The sequence below is a fragment of the Ambystoma mexicanum genome, chromosome 1q (genome assembly GCF_040938575.1).
Source record: "Ambystoma mexicanum isolate Mex_15411 chromosome 1q, UKY_AmexF1_1, whole genome shotgun sequence".
NCBI classification, from domain to species: domain Eukaryota; kingdom Metazoa; phylum Chordata; class Amphibia; order Caudata; family Ambystomatidae; genus Ambystoma; species Ambystoma mexicanum.
In genome coordinates, this window is record NC_090922.1 from 597,720,157 (window position 1) to 597,744,263 (window position 24,107).

At 46.9% G+C, this 24,107-nt stretch overlaps 1 protein-coding gene across 4 annotated transcripts in view; it reads right to left on the reverse strand.

Annotated features, from left to right (window-relative positions):
• KIAA0040 (KIAA0040 ortholog) overlaps positions 1-24,107 on the reverse strand; it is a 179,969-nt gene that overhangs the window by 110,194 nt on the left and 45,668 nt on the right. The window contains exon 2 of one of the 4 annotated variants that reach the window (XM_069641138.1): positions 13,309-13,394. The exons of the other annotated variants lie outside the window; for them this stretch is intronic. The gene's annotated coding sequence lies outside the window, so the exon portion shown is untranslated. The remainder of the gene's footprint in view (positions 1-13,308; positions 13,395-24,107) is intronic. 4 annotated transcript variants of the gene reach the window in all.

Sequence of the window (24,107 nt, forward strand, 5' to 3'; positions counted from 1 at the left end):
ACATGAAAATATTTTTAAACAAACACTGCCAAACCCAAGAAGCCTGACTTTTTATACTCAGACAGCATGTTTTTTTTCCCCTAAATTCTGCCCTATACAGCAGGACAAAGAAAATAGCACATTCAAGAGGCATTCAGAAAATTGTGGAACACTGGACAGTGATGCTTACAGCAATTTCACTAACATTCCTGGAGCCAATGCCACATTTACTTTAATATCCCATTATGGTTTAATGTGGAAAATGGGGGAAGTCCCTAATTATGCATAGTGCCATCCCAGATTTGCATAATGTATGTGGCCTTGCTAATTGTTGCCCCTTCATCAGAAACCCCAGGCACACATTCTAAATACAGCTAGTAAGCACGTATAGAAACCTATGTAAAATAACTAATGAATGACATTTCAGGACACGTCTAGCAGTGCATTACTGCACTTTGCATCTGAAAGAAATAGTCAGGGAACAAATGCGAAATAAGGCTTTTTTGTTTTTTCAAAAATGAGGTCTCACAGTTGGCATGTTTCAAGCAGTGCTCTTGACATAAGCAGATAAGCGTGAAAGCAGGAAACCACTTCATGTGAATGGACCTTAACTGTAGTATTTTATAGTTTTTGCATAGTGCTCATGCTACATCAAGATTGCCAGGCCACCATAAGAAAATAGTACATAGTGCTTGTCTTAGTTTTGGGTACCCTTTGGCTCTGCAAAGGATGACTCCATGCAGAAGGGTGCATTTCTGTGGGACGGGGTTCCATAGCCTGCAGTCTGGTTAGTACAGAGACCGTCTGCGGAAGCAGCCCTATTTCCTGGGGAGTAAGGGCATGTTTTTGGGGGAGGAGCCACACGTACCTGGGCACTTGAGATGGGTACCCTGGGATGAAGCGTGTACGGCTTTTTGCAGCAGACCAGGGGTTCCAAAGTCATATTCTTGGATGATGGGATGATGGGGTGAACAAACAGGGCATTCAATGACAGGGTGCTGAGTGGTGCCGCTCACGCAGTAGGCCTGGTGTCCCAGTAGATTCATGGGTGTGAGAGCAGGGAGACCCACGTAGATGTTGCTGGAGGAATCTAGGCAGGAAAGACCTTAGCACAAAGAGGATTGCTGCAATCAGCATCAAATGGCACTGACAGGTTTAAAGGCAAATGGCACAATGTCTACGATTGCATCCATTTCCAGACGGATGTTAGTCAAGATGTGACTCCTTGATGGCCTTCAGAGACCTCTCGTTGTTTCAGAGGAATCGGGGTGCTCCCTTCAAACACGAGGAGACATCTAGTTGGCAGCCCCCAATCTTCTTGAACAGCAAGAACATGTGGGTATTGAATAGAACTGGCAGGACATTTTTACCTGGTGAGTAAATTATGCTGGAAAGTGCGAGAACCCGTTTACAACAAACGTGAAATTCCAAGAACCTCGCAGATGTGATTGAATAGTGCCTCAAGGTCTATAGCGTCGAAGGCCACTCAGCGGTTAAAGAAATACGTGCCCTAGCAGTGCCCCAATGCCTAGTTATGGGACGTGCTATCTGGTGTAAAAAAAGGGTCGAATTTGTGCCCTAACAAGGTTGGGTACCCGATGGGGGATTAGGAGTCCATTTTGCCCCAGGTGTGAGATAAGACTTGGGATGCCACCGCTGTTTGGAGCATCTTTGCTGTGAACATGACATCCAAGATTAGGCTGTACTTCATCCAAATGGTTTGGGTAGATTTGACCTTTTGCAAATTGAACTCAGCAATTTGGCGTAAAAACATTTGACCTTTTGACCAAATTGACCTCCATTGTTAAGGATGTGGGGGACACCCTGCAACCCCCTTTTGACCCATCTACATGAACATGTGCAGCGGGGACACCGCCGCTCCTCATGTTCAGGTAAGTAGGTATTAACCTATTTGACCTAAAACAAAAAGGTCAATTTGGACCGGATGCAAAAAAGGTCAATTTGGACCACTCAGAAAAGGTCAATTTGGTCAAAAGGTCAAATGTTTTAGGTCAAATAGGCTAATACCCATCCAAATATTAGCTTTAGCAGTGAAACACATTGGCAACAAAACAATTGCGGAAAATTAACATTTTTGATAAGACACTGCTCGCTCAGAGAAGTTCATTTATCCGTGATGAGGAGACTAAGGACACGTCTTGCAGACTGAGGAGGCAGCCATGATCATGAGGTAATGAGGAGACTAAGGACACGTCTTGCAGATTGAGGAGGCAGCCATGATCATGAGGTAATGAGGAGACTAAGGACACGTCTTGCAGACTGAGGAGGCAGCCATGATCATGAGGTAATGAGGAGACTAAGGACACGTCTTGCAGACTGAGGAGGCAGCCATGATCATGAGGTAATGAGGAGACTAAGGACACGTCTTGCAGACTGAGGAGGCAGCCATGATCATGAGGTAATGAGGAGACTAAGGACACGTCTTGCAGACTGAGGAGGCAGCCATGATCATGAGGTAATGAGGAGACTAAGGACACGTCTTGCAGACTGAGGAGGCAGCCATGATCATGAGGTAATGAGGAGACTAAGGACACGTCTTGCAGACTGAGGAGGCAGCCATGATCATGAGGTAATGAGGAGACTAAGGACACGTCTTGCAGACTGAGGAGGCAGCCATGATCATGAGGTAATGAGGAGACTAAGGACACGTCTTGCAGACTGAGGAGGCAGCCATGATCATGAGGTAATGAGGAGACTAAGGACACGTCTTGCAGACTGAGGAGGCAGCCATGATCATGAGGTAATGAGGAGACTAAGGACACGTCTTGCAGACTGAGGAGGCAGCCATGATCATGAGGTAATGAGGAGACTAAGGACACGTCTTGCAGACTGAGGAGGCAGCCATGATCATGAGGTAATGAGGAGACTAAGGACACGTCTTGCAGACTGAGGAGGCAGCCATGATCATGAGGTAATGAGGAGACTAAGGACACGTCTTGCAGACTGAGGAGGCAGCCATGATCATGAGGTAATGAGGAGACTAAGGACACGTCTTGCAGACTGAGGAGGCAGCCATGATCATGAGGTAATGAGGAGACTAAGGACACGTCTTGCAGACTGAGGAGGCAGCCATGATCATGAGGTAATGAGGAGACTAAGGACACGTCTTGCAGACTGAGGAGGCAGCCATGATCATGAGGTAATGAGGAGACTAAGGACACGTCTTGCAGACTGAGGAGGCAGCCATGATCATGAGGTAATGAGGAGACTAAGGACACGTCTTGCAGACTGAGGAGGCAGCCATGATCATGAGGTAATGAGGAGACTAAGGACACGTCTTGCAGACTGAGGAGGCAGCCATGATCATGAGGTAATGAGGAGACTAAGGACACGTCTTGCAGACTGAGGAGGCAGCCATGATCATGAGGTAATGAGGAGACTAAGGACACGTCTTGCAGACTGAGGAGGCAGCCATGATCATGAGGTAATGAGGAGACTAAGGACACGTCTTGCAGACTGAGGAGGCAGCCATGATCATGAGGTAATGAGGAGACTAAGGACACGTCTTGCAGACTGAGGAGGCAGCCATGATCATGAGGTAATGAGGAGACTAAGGACACGTCTTGCAGACTGAGGAGGCAGCCATGATCATGAGGTAATGAGGAGACTAAGGACACGTCTTGCAGACTGAGGAGGCAGCCATGATCATGAGGTAATGAGGAGACTAAGGACACGTCTTGCAGACTGAGGAGGCAGCCATGATCATGAGGTAATGAGGAGACTAAGGACACGTCTTGCAGACTGAGGAGGCAGCCATGATCATGAGGTAATGAGGAGACTAAGGACACGTCTTGCAGACTGAGGAGGCAGCCATGATCATGAGGTAATGGCCTGGCTCGTTATCTGCGATGAAGCCGGGGCGGGCTATGAGTTGGGGAAGGAAGGAGAATTATCCGATGCACATGGGCCCGTCACGAGGACACATGGATTTGCACATCTAAAACGGAAAAGGATTCATTTTAGGTTGCTTCTCAGGTCAGGATGTTCGAAATGAGGTCTCTACCAGAGATTATAGACCGCACTCAGAGCATTTTGATCGGCTGAGATGAGCTCTACGTTGGAATGCATGTACTCATTTTGATTATTTTGGTGTCCAGAACAGAGGCACTTGTGTTGCTTACTGGTCTTGGATCTGCTGCAGGGGTCCGGAATTCGACACGATAGAACTATGAAGTGTGCCTATGTTATTCAGGAAGAAGGGGTATCGGGTTCCCACACTTGTTGTGATCATGCAGGTATGGCAAGAGCGTGTGATTGCTTGCGAGGAGTCGACCAGCACATGGAAGTTACAGGAGACTTCCTTGAAGCAACTGCAGGTTTTGGGAACGCCAATTGATAGAACTACTTGTTTGGAATGAGTAAAGATTACTCGTAGACATCGCTGTGGAAGTGACATGATGCTCTGCTGCCAGCTTGTGTGGCCGTCTACCAATATATTTCCAAGGCTCTGCCTCTTCTTCAGTTAGGAATTACTGTGTGCTTTGGTCCCACGGGTTAAGAAGTGTGATGGCAGCGTGGCGTGCTTCCAGTCACATGGTGGAAAGCCATTCTATGCACTTCTGGAAACGTAACAACCTAGAGTTATAACAAGTCCAAGACATCTGCTGCCTTTCTTTAGCACAAGACTTAGCTATTTAATTTAGCTTAGTGGTGACTTAATGCCATCCTGCTATCACACGTGTCTCTTTGTTAAGCTTGAAATGACTCTGTTGCAAGGAGGAAGGATACGTCAGGGGCAACGTGTTTGTCTTGGAAGCAATACAATGCAGTGCAACACAGGTTTGAATCCCGATCCCACCCTTAGAAACCACTTGTTGATAATAAACGTGTTACAAAAGAACAATTATAATAATTATAATTGCCTGACAGGCCTTAGTCGTGTTCGGGGATCTGCATTCCTCCGGTGGTTTGCCATTTCCCCCAGGGCTAATGATATCTACAACCACTAACTAAAATGAAACCCATAGGGCATCAGGTTACACCCTGCCAAGGAGTCTCTTATGTTTGCAATTTTCCTGTGCAACTCTTTACACTCCAAGAGACCTAGTGTGAGGCCAGATTAAGCCCCAGATCTGTTCCGCTTGTGTTCATTTTTTTCAATATGCTTTTGGGTTCGAGATGCAGACACGGCCATGCAATGCCCACATGATTAATTCTGGCTGTGCTTAATGTAAAGAGCCGATTATGTCCCTTAACATCCTACAGTTCACACATGCACACATATTTTGAATCGTGAGAGCCTAAACAATTTTGCAGACCTTTGTAATTCGCAGCAAGCAGTGATATTAAAGCAAGTGAACATCATTTCAGCTAAAGTGTGGTCACAGCATTTGGCCCTCATGGCCTTATCTGAAATAAAGCCCTGTTACAAGACAATCCTCATTATGACCCTGCTGGTCCAGAAACAACGGTGGCGGTAAATCCGCCTCCACCGTTGTTTCCGGACCGGCTGATTCAGAGTTCTGCAGGCGGGAGGTGTCACTCCCGCTAGGTCTGACCTGGCGGGAGTACCGCCACCCGCCTGCAGGTGGAAATGGAAACACCGGCTCCGTCATAGACGGAACCAGTGTTTCCCTTGTCCCCATCCCCATGGAGTCCTATTGGACTCCATGGGAATAGGGATTTACGGAATTCCGCCTCTGGAATTACTGCCTCACTGGAGTTGTAATGCCCCGGTGATTCCTGCAATCACGGCGGTGGAATGGCATTTCGGGTCTGGCAGCAGCCTGCCGGTTTTTCCCGCACGGCTACCGCCAGACTCGTACTGAGGCCCAATGTTTTACATTACTTTTCCTTTGCTTAAAATATCTCAGATTGTACTTTTACAAAGGAAGTGTGGTTGTGAACTGAATGAACGATTAGAAATTGGAGTCATGATTTGCAATCCCAGAGACAAAAAGCACTGCAGTGAAAGCATTACTTGAAAACTTCCACTAGATACTGCGATAAGTGATTTCACACCACAGTAAGTGAACACAAAGATCTATCCTTACAGCCACCTTGCTTGAGTCAGTGTTTTCCTCTCATGCTCAACTCTCTTCTCTCACACTCTCTACCTCTCTCTTACACTCGGTCTCCAAGTACACCATCCTCTGTTCTAGTTCTACTCTGTATCTCCAATGTCTTTCGTACCATCTAGGCCTTGCTTCCACCCTTCAATGTTACTCTTTTTCTTCTCCTTACTACTACTCTCTTATCCCCCTACCCTTCCTCCCTGCAAGCTACTCCCCCTGTCTCCAAGCTACTCCCCGTCTCAAAACTACCCCCGTCTCCAAGCTACTCCTCCCGCCTCCAAGCTACTCCTCCTGCCTCCAAGCTACTCCTCCTGCCTCCAAGCTACTCCTCCTGCCTCCAAGCTACTCCTCCAACCCAAACGACCACTCCCCCTCCTCCATACAACTACCAATCCACCCACCCCTAACTCAGACACTCTTCTTTTACTCACACACTCACTTCACATTTACCTTCTCCTAACCACACTTTCATGTACACTCACACTGCATTACCACTTTTCCCCACTAGCCAATAACCCACCTTTTAAAGAAATCTCCTCTGCACTCCTACCTCCCTTCTGCTGATCTGTTCCTCTTCTACCTCATCCTCTGACCTCACCTGAATAACCCACACTTCCTGCTTTCTGTGGCCTCCATTAATCTCCCATCCCTCTCTCTGGAATGGTTCTCCTTCCCTGGCCAATCTGTCTCGATCTTCCCTGGTCCGGAAGTGCAAAGGGCAATTAAGGTTACCAGTAGTGGGCTAAGCCCAGCCCATTTCCTCCACCTGGGCCCAGCGTGGAATAACAATGGCGGTCCGGGATGTTGAATGTCATTGTTCATGTTGGGGGGCCCTCTCCTTGATGCCCCTAGGTAAGTTCCGCGGTTGAGAGGGTTTGGGGCCCCTTGATTAGGATCCTGGGCCTCTAGGTTGCTTGGTGGCAGCTGTGTGTGCTGTTACTCTGAACAATCGAGAGCAGTCAGCTGGTGATTGGTTCTCGGTGCTTCTGCAGCTGGCATGCAGCACTGGACAAAGGCTCTCATTCTGTGGTTTCTGGTTGTTTTCTTGCTCTGCTTGTTGGTCACTAGAACAAGAAAACACTGGCAAACATCTTGTCAAGGAAATATGGCATGAGACAAAGGCGGAGTGCTCAGAAACAGATTGCCACAAGGTGGGGGGGGACGGGAATAGGCACCACCTCAGCAGTAGGACTGGCTCTTGATTTCTCCCTTGTGGTCCTCCAACCCCCGGCTGAGAGGGGTTCCTGTCCGCTCTTGGCAAGGCTAGGGTACTTGCCTGGTCATATACTGCAATGGAAGAACACTTATTTTACTTAGTATCTTCCTGTCCCCCCTCCCCCAATAGAGTCAATAACTGACAGCATTCAACAATGAATGAGATTACAAGATAAATACTCCTTAAAATGACTAAGAAGATAATGAAACCAAATATACTTAGTATGAGGAACGCCTTTGCAAAAAGCAAGGTAAAATACTACTATAGGGTGAATGTAATTAATATTATTTGACCATGCACTTGCCCGTAGCTAAGAGTAAGATCATGTGTTGTTTTTCTGTAGATTGAAACTAGTAAGAAGTAATCTACAGACCTACACAGCAGAGCAGGAACAAAAAGACATTTTCATAATGAAATATAAATAGAGGTAAAGGTGACACGTCTGGGGGGACCAATCTCCATTTTAGCAAATTTAGATTGTATTTTCTTAAGGGATTTTCAAATGTATGCTCTTTTGTTTCACAGATTGACTTGCTATATATTGATCAAGAAATCCTGCACAAAATTCTAGCAAGACATTTCATACCCCTGAAGAATGTACAGGCAGCTGCAGAATTCAGGACAAACACGTTGGGTTGTTTTAGAAGACAGCTGTTGAAATGTGTCAGGAAATCTGGGACAGACGGGTACTGTGTGGTTAGAGTAGGTGATTAATCTTAAATGATAGTATATACTTTTAATTCTGTAAATTGCTGTAATTGCTACATCTTTTGTATTGAAATTCATCATGATTCATATGTGTTTTTATTTCTATTTGGAATTCAATACATGTTGCATTAAGAACAATATCATCAGCATTATAATTGTACATTCAGTGTTTGAGGATTCAAGATGGCGTCCTTATCCCCTCCATCCTTCTACGTATGATCTGGTAAAGCCCGTACACATTGGGTGCTGAACGAAGTCCTGCATTCTGGCTGCTGTACAGTAGGTGAATATGTCATTACTGCATAGACCATAGTGCTGTCCGAGAGAACCTAAAAGTCCCTTTAGTGCATGCCAGCGCTCCCTTGGAGTGAGATGTTTCAAGCCCTCTGACTTCAATTGCTGAGTTCAAAAGCTTGAGAACTTTTTATTTCTGAGGGAAACTTTACAGCCTTGTGGACAGCTAATGCCATCCCCCTTGAGTACCCCATTTTGGACCGAGTGACTAAACAGGTGTTTGCAAACTTCGGCTAGCCAGATGTTTTGGAATGCAAATCCCACTAGCCCTAGCCAACAGTCAATAGTGAGGCAGCATGGGCGTCACATTCCCCTGGACCAACATATTGCAGCCTTACAGTAAATACTTGCCATGTTTCTGAGACTTGGCATTCCCATTCAATGTTTAGTGTTTGTAGACCCTTAGCTACTGCACCATAAGGTCTTCTTGTCTTGGCAGAATACCAATCTCGATCACTGTGTGAGTATCCACCAATGAACGGACCTGCAGCAAGTACTATAAATCTCCAGCTGGTCTAGAGACTAATCAATGGTCTATAATTGCATAGAGGGTTCATGGGAAGACCTTCTCAGCCATTACTTTTTGCGTGTAATGCAACATGGAGGTGCTCCTGTTCTTCGTAGTGAAATGCTATATTTGCTACTGACTTATACATGAGTAACATATGCAAGGCTTATGAAATATGTATCTGTCTTTTTTAATTGATGCATAGGTCTATAAACTGACTAAATGGATTGTGTGAATGACTCAAATGCAGATGATTCTAATGGTATGTAATTGTTTTTTTTATATTTGGTAATGTTTTGGGTGAAAGGTTTAATTGAAACCATGACACAACAATACAAATAAAAACAATCTATTAATGTTAAGAGCTTTCCATTGTTGATGCATTTTATTACTCACTAGCTGGCTAAAATAATTGTGTGATATTTTTTCTGTAAATGAAAGGATATATTTTATGACAACGTGAAAGGACTCTTCATATTCATTGAGATTGCATCTCAGCGCTGTGAGACACCCATTTGCCACCAACAAAATACAGTTGGGTTGTTAAGCCTCACAACCAACCAGATGTCCTTGCAAACCTCTTTGCCTGCTGATGATTGGTTGTGCATGCTCTGGCAGGTTCTAGAGGATCATCTTAGGCCCTCCACAAGTATGGCTTGGGCTTAGAGAACAGCGACTAGTCTCATGAGTATCGATTCTGTGCAAATTCCAGCAAGATGTCGCTCAGCTGATATAATCAAAATCCTGTTTCGGGGCAGGAAACTGACTTCTGCAGGCACAGCAGACAACAAGCAGGAACCACGCGCAGACCATAAATACACAAGGACATGTACTCATTATTTCTTCTTGTTACAGAAGAAGGTTATGTAGGAGAAAAGGGAGAATGCATCCTTCTGGTACAGGCTCCTATGTAGACGTCCTGTCGGACGGTCACATCTGGAACATGGATGTTCTCCTGGTTCCAATGCCCCACACAACATTCCATTAGATATTATATATGCATACTACAGAAACCCACTTATTGATCTAGCGTGTTATCATAAATATATTGTCCAACAAGATGGATGAAGTCAAGGAAAAGTTAAAAGTGGAAATTCCTCCCTAAAACTGACATGACAAATACATGAGTTAACAACTGCAGCCCCCATTTAGTGACTAGCTTACATGCTATGCCAGTTTCATCATTTTCTAGCGAGCCGCGTTGTTTTTAATCACTAATCCTAAGAATGGCAACCTTATTCCCTTTCCCGCAGGTCAGCAGGATCCTCATAGGGCTCCATATCATCTCCGCTAGGTTGGTGCACGTGGACCCGCAAATCCACATGCGACACAAAGGCAACAACACAATGCTCCTGAGCGCCCCCAGTACCACTAGTGATCCAGATCTCATGAGAGATATTACCATAGAGGACTTTAAATGCTCACCCCAAGTCCCTGGTGAACCGTACTCCTTCCCCCCCCCCCCCATCCCGATTCTTTTTTCTCCATCGGGATTCCCAGTAAAGTAATCTCTTTGCACTTTTCCTTGACTCGTATTTAACATTACTGCGATTTAACCCTTTGGGTGCCATCACTTTCCAAAGCCCCTCTTTTCTTTCGAATGCACCACATCCTCCCCGATCCACTCGAATTAGTTAAGAGTCGAAATAGTTTTAAATGTTTCGTCAAGAAGAGATTTTTCTCAGGTCCATCTCTATAGCAGTATGTAATCCTTTCTTTTGGCCCATGTACACGTTTTTTTCTATTGGTTCGCCCTTTCCCTTCGTCCACGGCACGCCCATGTAACGAATGTATGAAGGCCACGAGCAGTACTAACGCCACCCACCTATGAAGGCACGGGCCACTCACAGATTGTGTACGATATACTACAAACCCTTCACAAAGGACAGTTTCCTCTTAATAAAGGTACTATGTAGCAGGACTAGACCCATGTGGACTAAGCACGTTCGAATGCCATTGTGAGTGAGCTGTGCCAGGGTAGGAAAAGTGTAGATTATTTTCTTCAGTGCGATAGGTGCGATAGGTTGAATGGGCTGATCTCTGAATGGTCTTTAGCCCAGACACATTGTGACAAATCAACTTTTGGGGCACCAGTGGTCCAGGGGTAAATATCGGTTTCAAAACCATCAATCAGCCCCACACCTCTAGTACACCCAAAGGGAGTCAAACAGATTGAAAACACAAGCAAAATATAAACCTCTTTGTCCAATTTTGGTAGCATGGACGGAATAGCAGGCTTATCACCGCAAGGTCATGGATTGTTGGTTAGCTGCAACACAGCAAAATTATTACCCAATGATAAAAGGGACTGTCCGGTCAAGGTTGTATAAAAATATCTACTTTATTATTATTCAACAGGCAGTTCTAGCACACTAGAAAATACAACCCACACTATAAAGGAATGCAGGGGACAGACAGTTTCAGGAAGGAAAAGGGATGCACGATGGATGCTGACAGGAGGGTAGTTGGTAAAGTAATAAATCGCAATTGTTCAAGGTTACTTGGTTTCAGCACAAAGGGGGCAATGGGTTGTAAAGTGTCACTATGGGCCTTCAGAGAAGGGTCTGGGGGGACAGAGCCACAACGTACCTTGTGATTGTAGAAGTTCTTGGTGCTCGACAGGGTCCAGTCAGTTTCGGGGCACTTTGCAGCTCCTGTGACAGAGTTCAAGATGGGAGATGGCTGTGGGTATCAGGCGGCAGGCAGTTCGGTGAGCGAGGCTGGACAGAGGGCTGCAGGCTGACCTACACAGCAGCTTGGGGTTAGGAATCAATGTCTCATTGCTGGTTGGGCGGGTCTGAAGCACCGGTCGAGGCATCTCAGGCGATGTTAGCGACTGCGGCAGTCAGCAGTGCAGTCGGTTGCTGCTCGAGGTGCTCGACTGGCTCGAAAATGTCCTTTAAGGCAGACGCTGGTTGATGCTTATGGATGCACTCCTCCTAGCTTCTTCACTGGGCTTGTGTCGTCTTTCAAGGCAGATGGTCCAAAGCTGAGGAGAATGTTGCAGGCAATTGACTTGTCCTTGGTTTGGTTCAGAGACTCTCTGGCACTTCCAACCTAGGAAGCTTGCTTGCAGGGCCTAGCAGGGCATGCTGTGTGCTGGCTCTGTACTGGTTTGGAGCTGCTGGAGGGTCCTCTGGATTCAGGATCTCCTTCTGTTCCCTGGGAGATGCTTAGTGGAGGGATATTGCACCCCCCTTTGGAATTCCTGGCGTTCCTTCACTGGCAGAAGCTGTAACGGAGAGTGTACATTCAGCCAGCGTCCAAATGAGTTCTTCTTGTTACTCCTTGCAAATTCTTCAGATGATCTGCCCGAAAGAGGGGCTCAACCACCTTTTAAAGCCAAAAGGGACCCAAGGATTGGTGTAGGTTAGGCCTACCTTAATTACCCAATCCTGGGTCCTGGCCAACTATCGCCTGTATGTGTGAGGTCATAATCAGCGTGCTTTGCAACAGAAAAGGTAAAAGGGTGAAAATAGGTAATACTAAGTACCATCTTCCTGTCTGTTGTGGATCAAAGGGTCTCTCTGGTTAATTGAGCTCGCTGTGGTTCCTGATTAAAGCAGCATGTCTCCCTTGAAGTAAGAGCGAGAACAGACTTGCCAAACCACATATTCATACTCATATTAAAACCTTCTGAGTGGGGTCGCCCTGTGGGGATGACTACTGTAAATACATAGTTCCCGCCATGACAAGTCACTGCCCTTGATACTGAGAGGTGGGAGCTGGCTTCTGGTTGACACAGTGCATATCAAAGTTTGTTGGGGTTTTCCTGTCCTTTGTTAGTCCTGCGACCAGGCCTCACGTGGGCCTGTATGAATTAACTCTGATTAGTATGCAAAGCCGTCACCAGCAGCTAAGGACAGGGTGGATTCATGGAGCCTTTGTTAATTAATTAAGCTGGCCATGGTAGGAGGAAGGTTTTGCCTTCTGCGATGCCTTCAGATACTCTTGGCTGTCATATTCCAACTAAATATGACAGGGGAAGAGAGTACACAGGTCTATGTGTATGTTGTGCGCTGAGCATAGGAAAATGTGTGCAGATTAGCCCCACATATTTTCCGGAAGTTGATCTACCATCATTCAATTTAATTTAAAATGTCAAAATAAAGCTAAGGCGAGTGCACACCCACCGTGTGGAAGGACGAATTCCTCACACATGGGCCTTACGCAGGTATAATTGGCTGGTGATTGTGGGAAATTAGAGCTGAGGCAGAGAGACAAAGCAGGGGGCTTTAAGGTTTTTCTGCTTTTTGAGTTATTGCTATTTATGATTCGAAAGGAGAAGGGAGAGTATCCATAGAGGAAGTGGTGTCTTCAACGCCCTACACGAGCACTCAACCATAAAAATAAAAAAAATAAAAACACACACCATGTGCCTGCCAGGGTTGCTTGAGCAGAAACCAAGAGTTAACTTTAGATTCCCTTTTAATCATGATGCATTACAGGTTCCGACTATGAGAAATGTGTGCCTCGGGTTGTTAAAGCCATATATAAAGTAGCACTGCATTGTACGACAAAGACAATTTTCAGGAGCAAAAGTCTTAGATTTGGGCTAATGTGCATACCCACGATGCCTTGCTGATGTGGCCCTGAACTTGAGGTGAATTTACAGTGATGGTTACTAGGAGGCGCTCTGGCATGTGAGACTCGGCTAAAAGAAAAGGAAAAAAAAGAAAAAAAGAAAATGATACGTTATGTCATATGCATTTGTACAGCGCACGTTCATCCAAAGACATCGTGTCGCTAAAGGAAGCAAGAGGGGCAACGGCAACAGAGAACCTAATGCCTAAAACAATATTGTTTTCAGAGAGCGGCGGAACAGAAGGTGATCATTCATGGCTCGCAGGGCCAATGGGAGGTCGTTCCATGCCTTGGCAGCCAACACTGAAAAAGCATGGCCACCAATACAAGCAAATCTGATATGAGGAACAAATAGCAAGAAGGTGGCCTGAGAGGGCAGGGGGTGAACAGGGATATACCGTGGGAAAATTTCCTGGATGTATTCTGCCGCAAGCTGATAGACAGCTCGTGAACAATACACATAAACTTGAAGAGAATTATCTTCTCAATGGGAAGCCAGTGAAGTTGTCTCAGGAGATGACATATCTGATCAAAAAGGGGTGTGCAATACCGCTCTGGTAGCAGCATTTTGAAGCAACTGGAGCAGATTGATGAGATACCGGGGTTGCCCAAATTAAAGCGAGTTACAGTAGTTGGTAATGCTAAGCACCAGCGCGGCTACCACCTGGGCATTACATTTTGATGGCACAAAAGGAAGCACTTTACGTAGAGTGCGAAGTTTGAAGTGTCCAGATTTACACAACGCCGCCATTTGGTCAGCCATAGATAAAGTGGCAGATATTTTTACCCCCAGATTTTTCACTGAGGCAGACGGTAGAGGACAGGGCTCAGGGAAGAGGGCCAAAACTCTGGCATCCAAAAGGAAAGAAGGCTAGGCATTCCAACAACAGGGGCCCCGCAGGACATTAGTAGACATTTAGAGTGGTGGTCGCCATACTACAGATAAGAAAAATTAATTGCTAATACCTTGACTTGCATGATGGATTTGGCTCATATTTTGCAATCAAAACGTTTGTAAAAGGAAATCTCTCTCCCCCGTCCCCACCCTGGAAATTGGAAATTCGGGGAAAGATTAAAAATTGAAAATGTTACTAAGAAAGCAAATAAGCACTGTTTTCAGCCTACCCCCATTCATTTCCACATAGAGAAAAAGTCCACATTTCTGCCCAGCGCATTGTAAAAACTGCTGAATGGAATTAGACAAGGTACAAAACAACTTAGACAAGAAGCGTTGACTCGATTTCCAGGATGGGTCTGTGGTCATTATGTCCAGTAGTTGTTAAAATATTTGATGGAGAAGGGGGTGCCCCATTTCCCAAAATTATAGCTATATCTCCTATTGTGCTTTGCAGCAGAGAGGCTTTTTCAGAAATGAAAAAGCTGACATTTGTTTTTGTTTGATGCGAGGGATGGGTCCTTCCCAAAATAACCAGGGTTTGCGAGAAAACTAAAAGTGGAAGAAATGCCCTTTGGAGGAGGAAAAAATAGAGTTAAAAAAATGTGATTAATACAAAAGAAAATTAGAATATTACAGCTACAGTGAGGTGGGGCTAAGGGGTGCGGCCGAAGAATATGGCTACTGGGTCACTTTAAGGAACCGAATGGTGCAATAAGGAAAGAGGACATGGACAAAGGCCATAGCTAGTGGTCCCCAACACAACCTATTGGGGCAACATGTCAAGGGACCACACTGAAAGAAAGTGGCCAATGGCCAAGGCTAGAGTGCTCAAAAGAAACCTAGTGGTGTGGGCCTTTGGCCATGGCTAGTGGGCCCATTTAGGAAACCTATTGGAGCAATATGTAGAGTGGCCATGGCCAAAAGCCATGGCCACTGGGAATGAGTGAGACTGAAAGAAGCTATTGGGACAGCATGCAAAGGGGCCACAGCCACGGCCAATTGTCATTGGCTCTGACTATGGCTAGTGAGCGGGAAAGAAAGGTAGTGTTTTAAAAGATACAGTGGGCATGGTCAAATGCTGTGCTCACTGGCCAGGGCCTTGGCCCTGTCTAGGTGCCCGAAAGACAAGTAGAGTGGCCACAGTCGAAGGCCGTGGCCACCGAGTGGGTCCAAAAGAATAATATTGGGGGACCATGTACAATGGACACAGCCAAAGGCCCGTAAAAAAGTATTGTCTAACAAAACCCTTGAAAATCACAGAACAAATGTGCAGTTAAGTTGTGCAGATGTTAACGCAACACAACCCTTGAAATTCAGCCCAGGTGGGAGGTCATGACCAGCTGAACTTGCTGTGTTCCTGTTGAAAAACCCATGAGCACATACATATTATAAGAGAAGGGATTCACAATGACATACAAAATGGGATTATGAGGGATATCAACGAGAGCGCGCTCAATTAAGCTGCTCATGACTTCCCACATCTGCTGAATTCCAAGGGCTTTGTTTCGTTAAATCTGCACAAGTTAACTGCACCTTAAGTAAGGTTTTTTCAAAGAATATATAAATACATGACACACAGATACTCACCCTACTAGCCCCACATCATCCTCTCCTGATGGGACCCTCAGTTCAACGGAACACAGTAGTACCTTTCCAGTCAGGAAGAGGTAGGCTAACATGCCACTCTACTGCTTGCAGACACAAGTGCCCGAGAGCACACATTCAGCTCTTTCAAAAGTCAAGCACCAAGCGGGTCCTTTTATATTGACCCGGTCATTGCAGAGAAAGAACACTTGTGTTAGCAGTCCTCTCCATGCAATTTTGATGGATTTTATGAATGGTGATATTTCTGCATGTTAAACCAGGCGGGCCTGTTGTGTTCAGTGTGGCTCACATGAATTTGTAAACCAAATGTACGTGCCCCCAGTCATGCCAAGTGCGGTGGATAGCATTTACATGGTTGTCTGTGGAATGCGCCCACATTTTGCAGGCGCAAAAAACTAAGCGGATTTCCTTGTGCAATGGAGCCTCTCCGTCCCTATGAAAAGTCTATGCTGGAGGTTGTGCTTGCACATTTTCCATATATAACCTATGTGGGATGCAAAGCGGACATTGCACCCTGCTAACCAGCGCTGTGTAGAAAATAACACAAAATAACACAGAGCTCACTGCCAGTAAATGTACAGTCTGTGTGCTCATCAAAATTAGCACCTGTGTGTTAAACGCACTTTGCCAGAACTGGTCAATGGGTTGGCTCTCGGCGGGTCCGAGACCCGGCATCAGATGTCTCTCCGGATCTCGGACCCGACCTGTCTCAGCCCTGACAAGGCTTTACCCAGCCCCCAGCTTCGCCAATTGAATCTGGGGGCTCAGTGATCTAATCTGCTCTGTGCCCCCCAACCCCCCTGCAATAATTTGCGGACCTTTCCAGCTTCTCTTTGCTTAGCCTGTTTTTTTTCTTCTGGCCTGAAAGGGAAACCACGAAAATCAATGGGTCATGACTATCACTGGGTTGGCAATCACTGTTAAAAGGCGGCTTTCTACATGCTAGGAACACTATTTTTTTTCTCCAGATGTGCATCTTACACTTTCATCGACGAAAAAGTCATTTCCAAACTCAAAAATGCTGCTTAAACTTGCTTACACTGGTTTTCTTTCAAATGTGTTTCTTTTTTGGTCGGAATGCCACATAAACATCCTGCATGTTTTGTGCCCTATTCATTGTGTTTTATCATAGGCTGGTTATATTTTAAAAGATGTTATATGCTTGTGTTGTGCTGACAGCACTTAATTAAGAAATTAAATTCTCGGTTCATGGGTGCCAACTTTTGATTTTCACTACAGGGGCAGAAATACCCCGACCTCCGATCTGAACTGAAGCAAGCAACCAGCCCAACCAATCCCCTGGCCAAACACATTTTATAGCACTTGTTTTTGTTATAAGGAATTGCAAAAAGTAATATGATTAACAACCAGTTTTTAATATATAACATCTCAGAAACGGTCTTTCAACCTGCTGAGCTACCCTGGTAACCTACTGTAGAGCGTGTCAATGGATCCCTTAATGCACTAAAAATCATCACTGCATTACCAACAGTATTTTGGGTGCACCACTGCCATAGAAGTTATTTAAAGTGGAATTGATGTACAATGTGAAGTTTGGAAAGATACAGCATTAAAGAAATTGCACCATTTCCTTTGAGCGGAGTTCCAAATGCCAGCTCTGCCCCCTCAGATCTCCACCCATCCTCCAAACTCTGCCCTCAACCCGGCTCCCTGTGGGATCCCCCTTTAAATAGTTACCAAGTCCACCACTGCACACCACATCACTGCGAAGACCCTGTGAAACCAGCCCTACTGTGACAAGACCACACAGACCAAGAAGAATACAAACCCACGACTACACACTCAACCTGAGAAGATGGAGTAATGGGGCTCAAGCCTCGGTATCCAAAAATCACTGCTGATGGATACAAATCTATCAGCAAAGAAGAAGAAGTGCACTGCACACCACACTGCATCCCACAAGCGTTCAGCACAGCGTCACACCATGGGACAGAAAACAAATGTATCCACATCACGTGAAGGTGCTGGAAGTGCACCAAGGGGGCCCCGGGGGGAACGCGAAGCATTTCCCCCCGGGGATTATTTTGGCGCTGCACACGGCCAGCGAGTGGCCGTGGGGGGCAGAGCGCCTCCTCGGGTTATTTAAGGTCCAGGGAAGGCTCGGGAGGCAGGCGACGGTTGGACTTGGTGATTGTACCGCCCTCCCACCCCCTTCTTTTGGGTTAGGTCTGGTATCTGGTTTTATTAAATGGGGGGGGGTTCATTTTACTTGTGTTCTGCAGGGTTTTTTACTTCCCATGTCAAGTTTTTACTGGGTTTTTTGGTGTCTGTTAAGGAGCTATTGGCTGGTAGTTTTGTGTGACAGGTCTGGGCATTAGTGAAGTGGTAATGTAAACTTTCTGTTGCTGATGTGGCAGGTCAGACTGGCGGCAGGTCATATGATGGGGGAGTTTGGTGTAGAGGGGAGTCTGAGGGGTCTTGAAGTGGTTCTGGTCTCCGGGGGAATGGCCCCTTTAGATGTGGGGGGGGAGGGAAGCACAATGGGGGAATGGCACGGGAAAGGATGGGGTGATGCTGTTTGCACAAGCGGGCCACACCGGGGGAACAGGTATTGAGCCTGGAGGGGCATGGCCCCGGGGAGAAAGCGGGACGCCTGGAAAAGGGGTAAGGAGACGGTAGGGTCCAAGGGATAGTTAGGGAGGAAGTGGCTTTATTTAATTATTTAATTGTTGGGGGGAAAATGAAAAGGTTTAATTATTTAATTGGTTATTTAAAATATTTCTTTAGTTGTAAGGCCATGGAGCCAGGTAAGCGTTTAATTGTAAGCTTTGGCCTGTCACATTAAAGCGACCTTTTCCACTTTTAAATGAGTCTGGGTTTTTGTGCAGTAAGCCAAAAAGATTTGTTTGCATTTTTCTGCTCCCTTCTTTGACCTCAGCTGCGAGAACTAACCCGTGCCCTTGTCTGATAAATGACCCACTAATTGTGCCTATTGTTCCCCTGATCGTATAATGCCACCAAATATCTGCAGGGGGTCAAGAGGTGTGCATGGGCACCTGAAGAACCCTCCCTTCCCCCCACTCTCCTCCCCCGGGAAACACTATTTTCATGAAAGTCCCTATTCTTAGAATGGGATGTTTTGGGATTTTTTTACTGCCTGCCCTCCCCGGTAAAACCAAAAGTCGGCGTCCCTGATGGGCTGAGTGGTATTTTCACTGTCGCACAACCCTCTGAGCAGCCTGCCGGCATGCCATGTTTTAACATGCAGAGGTACTGTGAACAGCAGAACATCAACACGGTGCCCCTCCCTGGCAGTGGCATGTGCTGTGCGATGCAGCAACACCACAACTGTAAGCAACACCAGGCCAGGAGCCCTTCATTCTCCTTTTTAGTGGCGTTACAATCCCAATTATGAAACAGCGCACGGTAGGTCTCGCCTACGCGCAGCTGCAGGGCAGGCAGACTGTGATTCATAGCACGAGACCCCACGGACAGTTTAATAAACATGTGCACAGAAGTGAATGCAGAAGAAAGGTCAGTGTGATTTCCAGACCCCGCCAGTGTGGTTTATTTATCTGTCAAGGCCAGGCCAAAGTGCAGAGCACAGAGCGTGCCTTCTGCTGGACAGTGCCAGCATGGCGTGAGCCAGAGGCACAGCGACCATTGGGCAGACCGGGCATCAGCCCACCCCCGACATTTTGGGCTATGTTGACTCGACCCGGATGACCTACAGAACCTTAGCAGAAAGAACAGGACATAGACAAACTGTCTACGACAATACACTGTGCCTGGGGCTGCGCAGTCAGCCGAGGCCCAGCAATTACTCATGTAAAAGGTGTCGTATTCGGATGCATACGTTTTTAGGCAATTGAAATCGTGATGGTGGGTTAGTGCTTGCATGTCAGGGGAGTGATTGGAGGGTAGCGGGGACAGGAGACCGATCATTCTCACAGCAGTTCTTATTTCTTTTGTTTGTTTATATCGCGCGCACGCCACAGGCCTCAGGGCGCACAAGAACACGAAGGTAGGAACACAAAGAAGGGACAGGAGAGAGGAGCAGGAAAAGACAAGTCTGAGGGCACTGTGTTCAGTCGTTTTAGCCAAAGATCAGAGTCTTTAGTGCTTTGTGGACGGACATCGGTTTTATTTCCTGTTGTAGTCCCACGGGTAGAGAGCTCCAGGAAAGAGCTGCCATGATGGGGAAAGACCTCCCTGAGCCGTTTGTCCGTTTGAATCTGGGGCAGCAGACAAGGGCCAAATTACCCGAGCATAAGGTTCCTTTAGGCTCGTATAGGACACGCTGGGTTTTCAAATAAGTTGGGCCTATGCCGTAGAGGCATCTGTGGACCAGTTTTACGGTTTTCAATTGAATGCCAGCTGCAAGAGGGAGCAAGTGCATAGACTGTTTCCTGGAGGGGGATGTGATCGCTCAGAGGGATCGCTTCTATGACGCTTACAGCGTCGTTTTGCACAACTTGAAGTTTAAGGGGGCATTCTTTGCACCAATCATGAGGGCACTGCAGTGGTCTAATCTAGACAATATGATTGGCCGCACTGCGGGTGTGCAGGTGGCCTCTGAGATGAATGGTTTGATGTTTTTTAGTGGTCTGAGATAGTATTGGCAATTTTTGCTAATATAGTTCACTGTTCTTCGGCACTGAGAGAAGATTCTAGATAAGTTCCTAAGGTTTTAACTTTGCCAAAGACGGGAGCGGGGGGATGCTGCAGCTTCAATGTTGCAAGCAGTTACCTCTCTCCTTCACATCTGAACCACACACTTAAAGACTGCTATGAGAATAAACCGTCTCCTGTCCCCCCTACCCTTCCAATTACCCCCCTGACATTCAAGTACTAACCCACCATCACAATTACAATTGCCTAAACATGTATGCAGGTACCAACAATAACATGCTTTGTTAGCAATTGTAGGGCCTTTGATAACAGGGAATTCACAGGAGCCTTTTTACATCTGTGTCCTGTTCTGTCCGACAAAGGCTCTGTAGCTCAGCCAGGTTGCGTCAACATAGCCTGAAATTTCAGGGGCTTGGGGGCTGTAGAACTATCAGTGCAATGGCGTTGCACCACTGCCAGTAAGCAGTCTGACACACAGCAATGGGCTGCCACCATTCCACGGTGGAATGGGATTGGTGGAGGCCCACTGAATAGATGGGAGATGAGACTGCAGTTGTGAGGCCAAAATCAAAGCATGAAAATGAAAGAAAATAAAAGCAGCATGGTTGCCCCCCCCCCTCCCGGCACCTGGGCCCCTATTTATTTCCTTTCCTTCTTGTTCATCGAGTTTGATTTTGCCTGTGCCGCTACAGTCCTATTGTGTAGGGGCGGGACAGGAAGTCTGTGGTGCTAGTGTGCGCGCCCTTCCTGACTGGAGTCAATTATAACAATGACCTACAGGCGACCCTAGCGACTGAAAGCCCAAGTGCTGTCAGAGAAACGTAGAGAACACACCTGGTGTCTTCAAGCTGTTTTTCCAGGTGCTGCGTCCCAAAACCGTAACATGGACACTGCAACAGCAGATTGCCAACTGGTGGTAGCCTGGTCCTGTTGTGAGCTAGCCACAAGCATTTGCGATACCTTAAGTCTGGTAGCGGATATCAAGAGGTCCCGGGAGGGAGAGCTGCTGAGCTGCAGGACAGTGGCCGTGTCCTGCTGCACCTGAACTCCTCCCAGCCTTCAGAACCCTGACCGTGAGGTCCGTTTGAGCTGCACTGACTCTGCAAGGCTTGCATCAGAGAAGGTCTGATTTCTTCTGTTCGAAAGGGGACTTGTAACTCTTGGAGACCCACATTATAAAACTTGCTATGGCATACTGTGCCTCTGCGGCCAGCATGGGAAGTAGCCAGGGAGAGGGTTGGGCGGGTAGGCGGTAGAGGGAGCAGACCCCGTGCAACCCAGAGAGAATGTGCGTCCTCTTCCCCTCTTTCAGAGAAGGCTGCCTCTGCTTGCAGCGGATGACCCAAGCTTGACAGTCCTGAGGTTCAGGAACTTGCATCCAAGGTCACCTGCCTCCCGGCAAGCCCCTCCCATGCAGCAGACTCTGCCTGAGCCGCGGCCCGCACTGATGCGCCCCCACCCCCGCCGAAGCAGGGGACCCTCTGTGCCCCCTCAAGACTCCCATATGGAAACATCGACCTCCGGGGAAACCCCACGAAACATTTGGAAAACTCAGCTGCATTTATATCAGTTGCACGTGGCTCTGCTGTTGAGCATTACGCCTGGGCTTTCTCGCTAACCCCATAACTAGTACTGTCTCGGTATTTGGTGCTCTGTCCCCCTTTCTCGAGATTATGTTCCCATTGGAATCTGCAGTGGTCCCGTTTTGTTGTAGTAGTATAGGTCTTCACAACTGGCAGGCAGGAGCGCACAATCTCGCACAGGAGGAATGCTGCATTTTACAACTTAAGATAGTGTTCGTTTGTGATAAATTAATGTGTGTTTTTGAACACGAACACTTCAACCCCCTTCTCTTCCGAACGCTACTGAAGTCAAGTGTAGTGCCTTGACAGCCACTTTTAAGAGTTAGTCCTACTTTTATGTTAGTCCTACCCATCCCCCTCGCCCCCCTTGTTGAGAGCGCGCCGGGAGACCATCAAAATGGCAGCTGTGCGCAGCCCAAATCCAAATAACATAACATTTACGATTGAGCAATGTGGCTCGAAAACACACGGCCCTGTCATCGAAGCATGTGACCCATCCCAAGAATGCGGTGAATTCTGAAGCGCACAAAGTGTACTGAAAGAGTTGCATTTCCCGGCCACATGCACAACAACAATCTTTGTGTTACCAGGGACAACCGAGGAACAGACAGACAGAGCAACATGGCCGAGGCCCGCAGGGCTGTGGGGATTAGCGAGGAATGCGCCACTAAACTCTGAGTCACTTCAACATACCACGGTCACGGTGACATGGTTAATGCACTTGAGCAATACCTGTCGAGCACATCCGGAGGGTGTGTTAGTGGAAGTGAGACAACACACTGGAAGGAGAAAGCGGGGAGGAAGAGGAAACGTCAGAAGCGTCAGGGAGAAAAGGAGTAAGCCAGGGGAAGATGGAGAGGGGAACGAAGTGTGGAAAGAGACACACTGCAAGAGTGTGTTAGGGCGTGAGAGAACGGGAGAAAGAGCCAGAGAGTGCCAGGATGAAAGTATGACAAAGGAGAAAAGAGGTAGAACTCGGATGAGAGACATGTCGAGAGCTAGAAAGCGAGAGGAAAAAAGTCAACGATATGGAAAAAGGGAAAGAAAGAGACAAAAGACAAAGGGAGAGCGCAGGAGCGGTGAAGGAACGAACGAACGAACGAACGAACGAGTAGTATATAATAAGAGGAGTAGAAAGAACTAGGATAGGCAGAGAACAGCACACCTGGGGATAGAGACGAGGATGGGGCAAGAGAAAAGAAAAAAACATAGTAAGCAGAGGCAAAAAAGAAGGACAGGCAGAGAATATGAAACAAGTAGCCGAGAGCGAGAGATGGGGAGTGAAAGAAAAGGAACCATTACATGGGAAGGCTGGAAGACAGATATAGTGACGAAGGGAAGCGGTGGAGAATAAAGTCAGTGGAGGATGAACAGGGGAGAGAAGGAGTGAGAGTGATGCCACCGTGGCAGAGGTCAACAAAGAAAGGGGAAGAGCTACATGGGGAAAAAGAAGCAGCAAACATGACCATTTAGAGCAGAGGAAGGAAATAGAAGGTGAGGGGGTTGGCATGTAGCAAGACGACACCACGAGTGTGTAGATAAGTGTTAAAATAACCAACCACGTGAAATTTTGGAGACTGAGTAAGGTGTCTGACTTGCAAGCTTAGGAAGCTACCTGGAAGACTGAGGGCTAAGGGTGGTGAAGGCCTTTAACACATGCCATGGCTAAGCTCCAACAACCATCTGACCAGGGCTTTCTCCAGAAGCAAACCCATAACTCATTACACGTTTGCATGTCTCAACTGTGAGTAGCAGGACTGCGATCGAAACTTACTCTTGCTTGGCAGGAGGCCAGGAATCACATTTTTAGAACAAGTCCACAGCCTCACCCCAGCTTAGCCTCTCAATGGGTAAGTGAGCAGTTCAGCCTTCGCTCTTCCTAACTTCACCCAGTTACAGTTGGCCCTTTTCTCCAATAAGAAGAGTGGTCGCTAGGCAGACTCCCGCTGTTGCTAGCCAAGAGGACCTGTTCCCCCAATTCCGACTCATTGCGTCTTAGATGATGGCCTAAAACTGCTGATTCAAGATGTGAATCTTCTGGTGTTCCATTAGCGGCTATCAATGTGCAGACCTTCGCAGCGGTCTCCCCAGTTCCTCCAGGGTC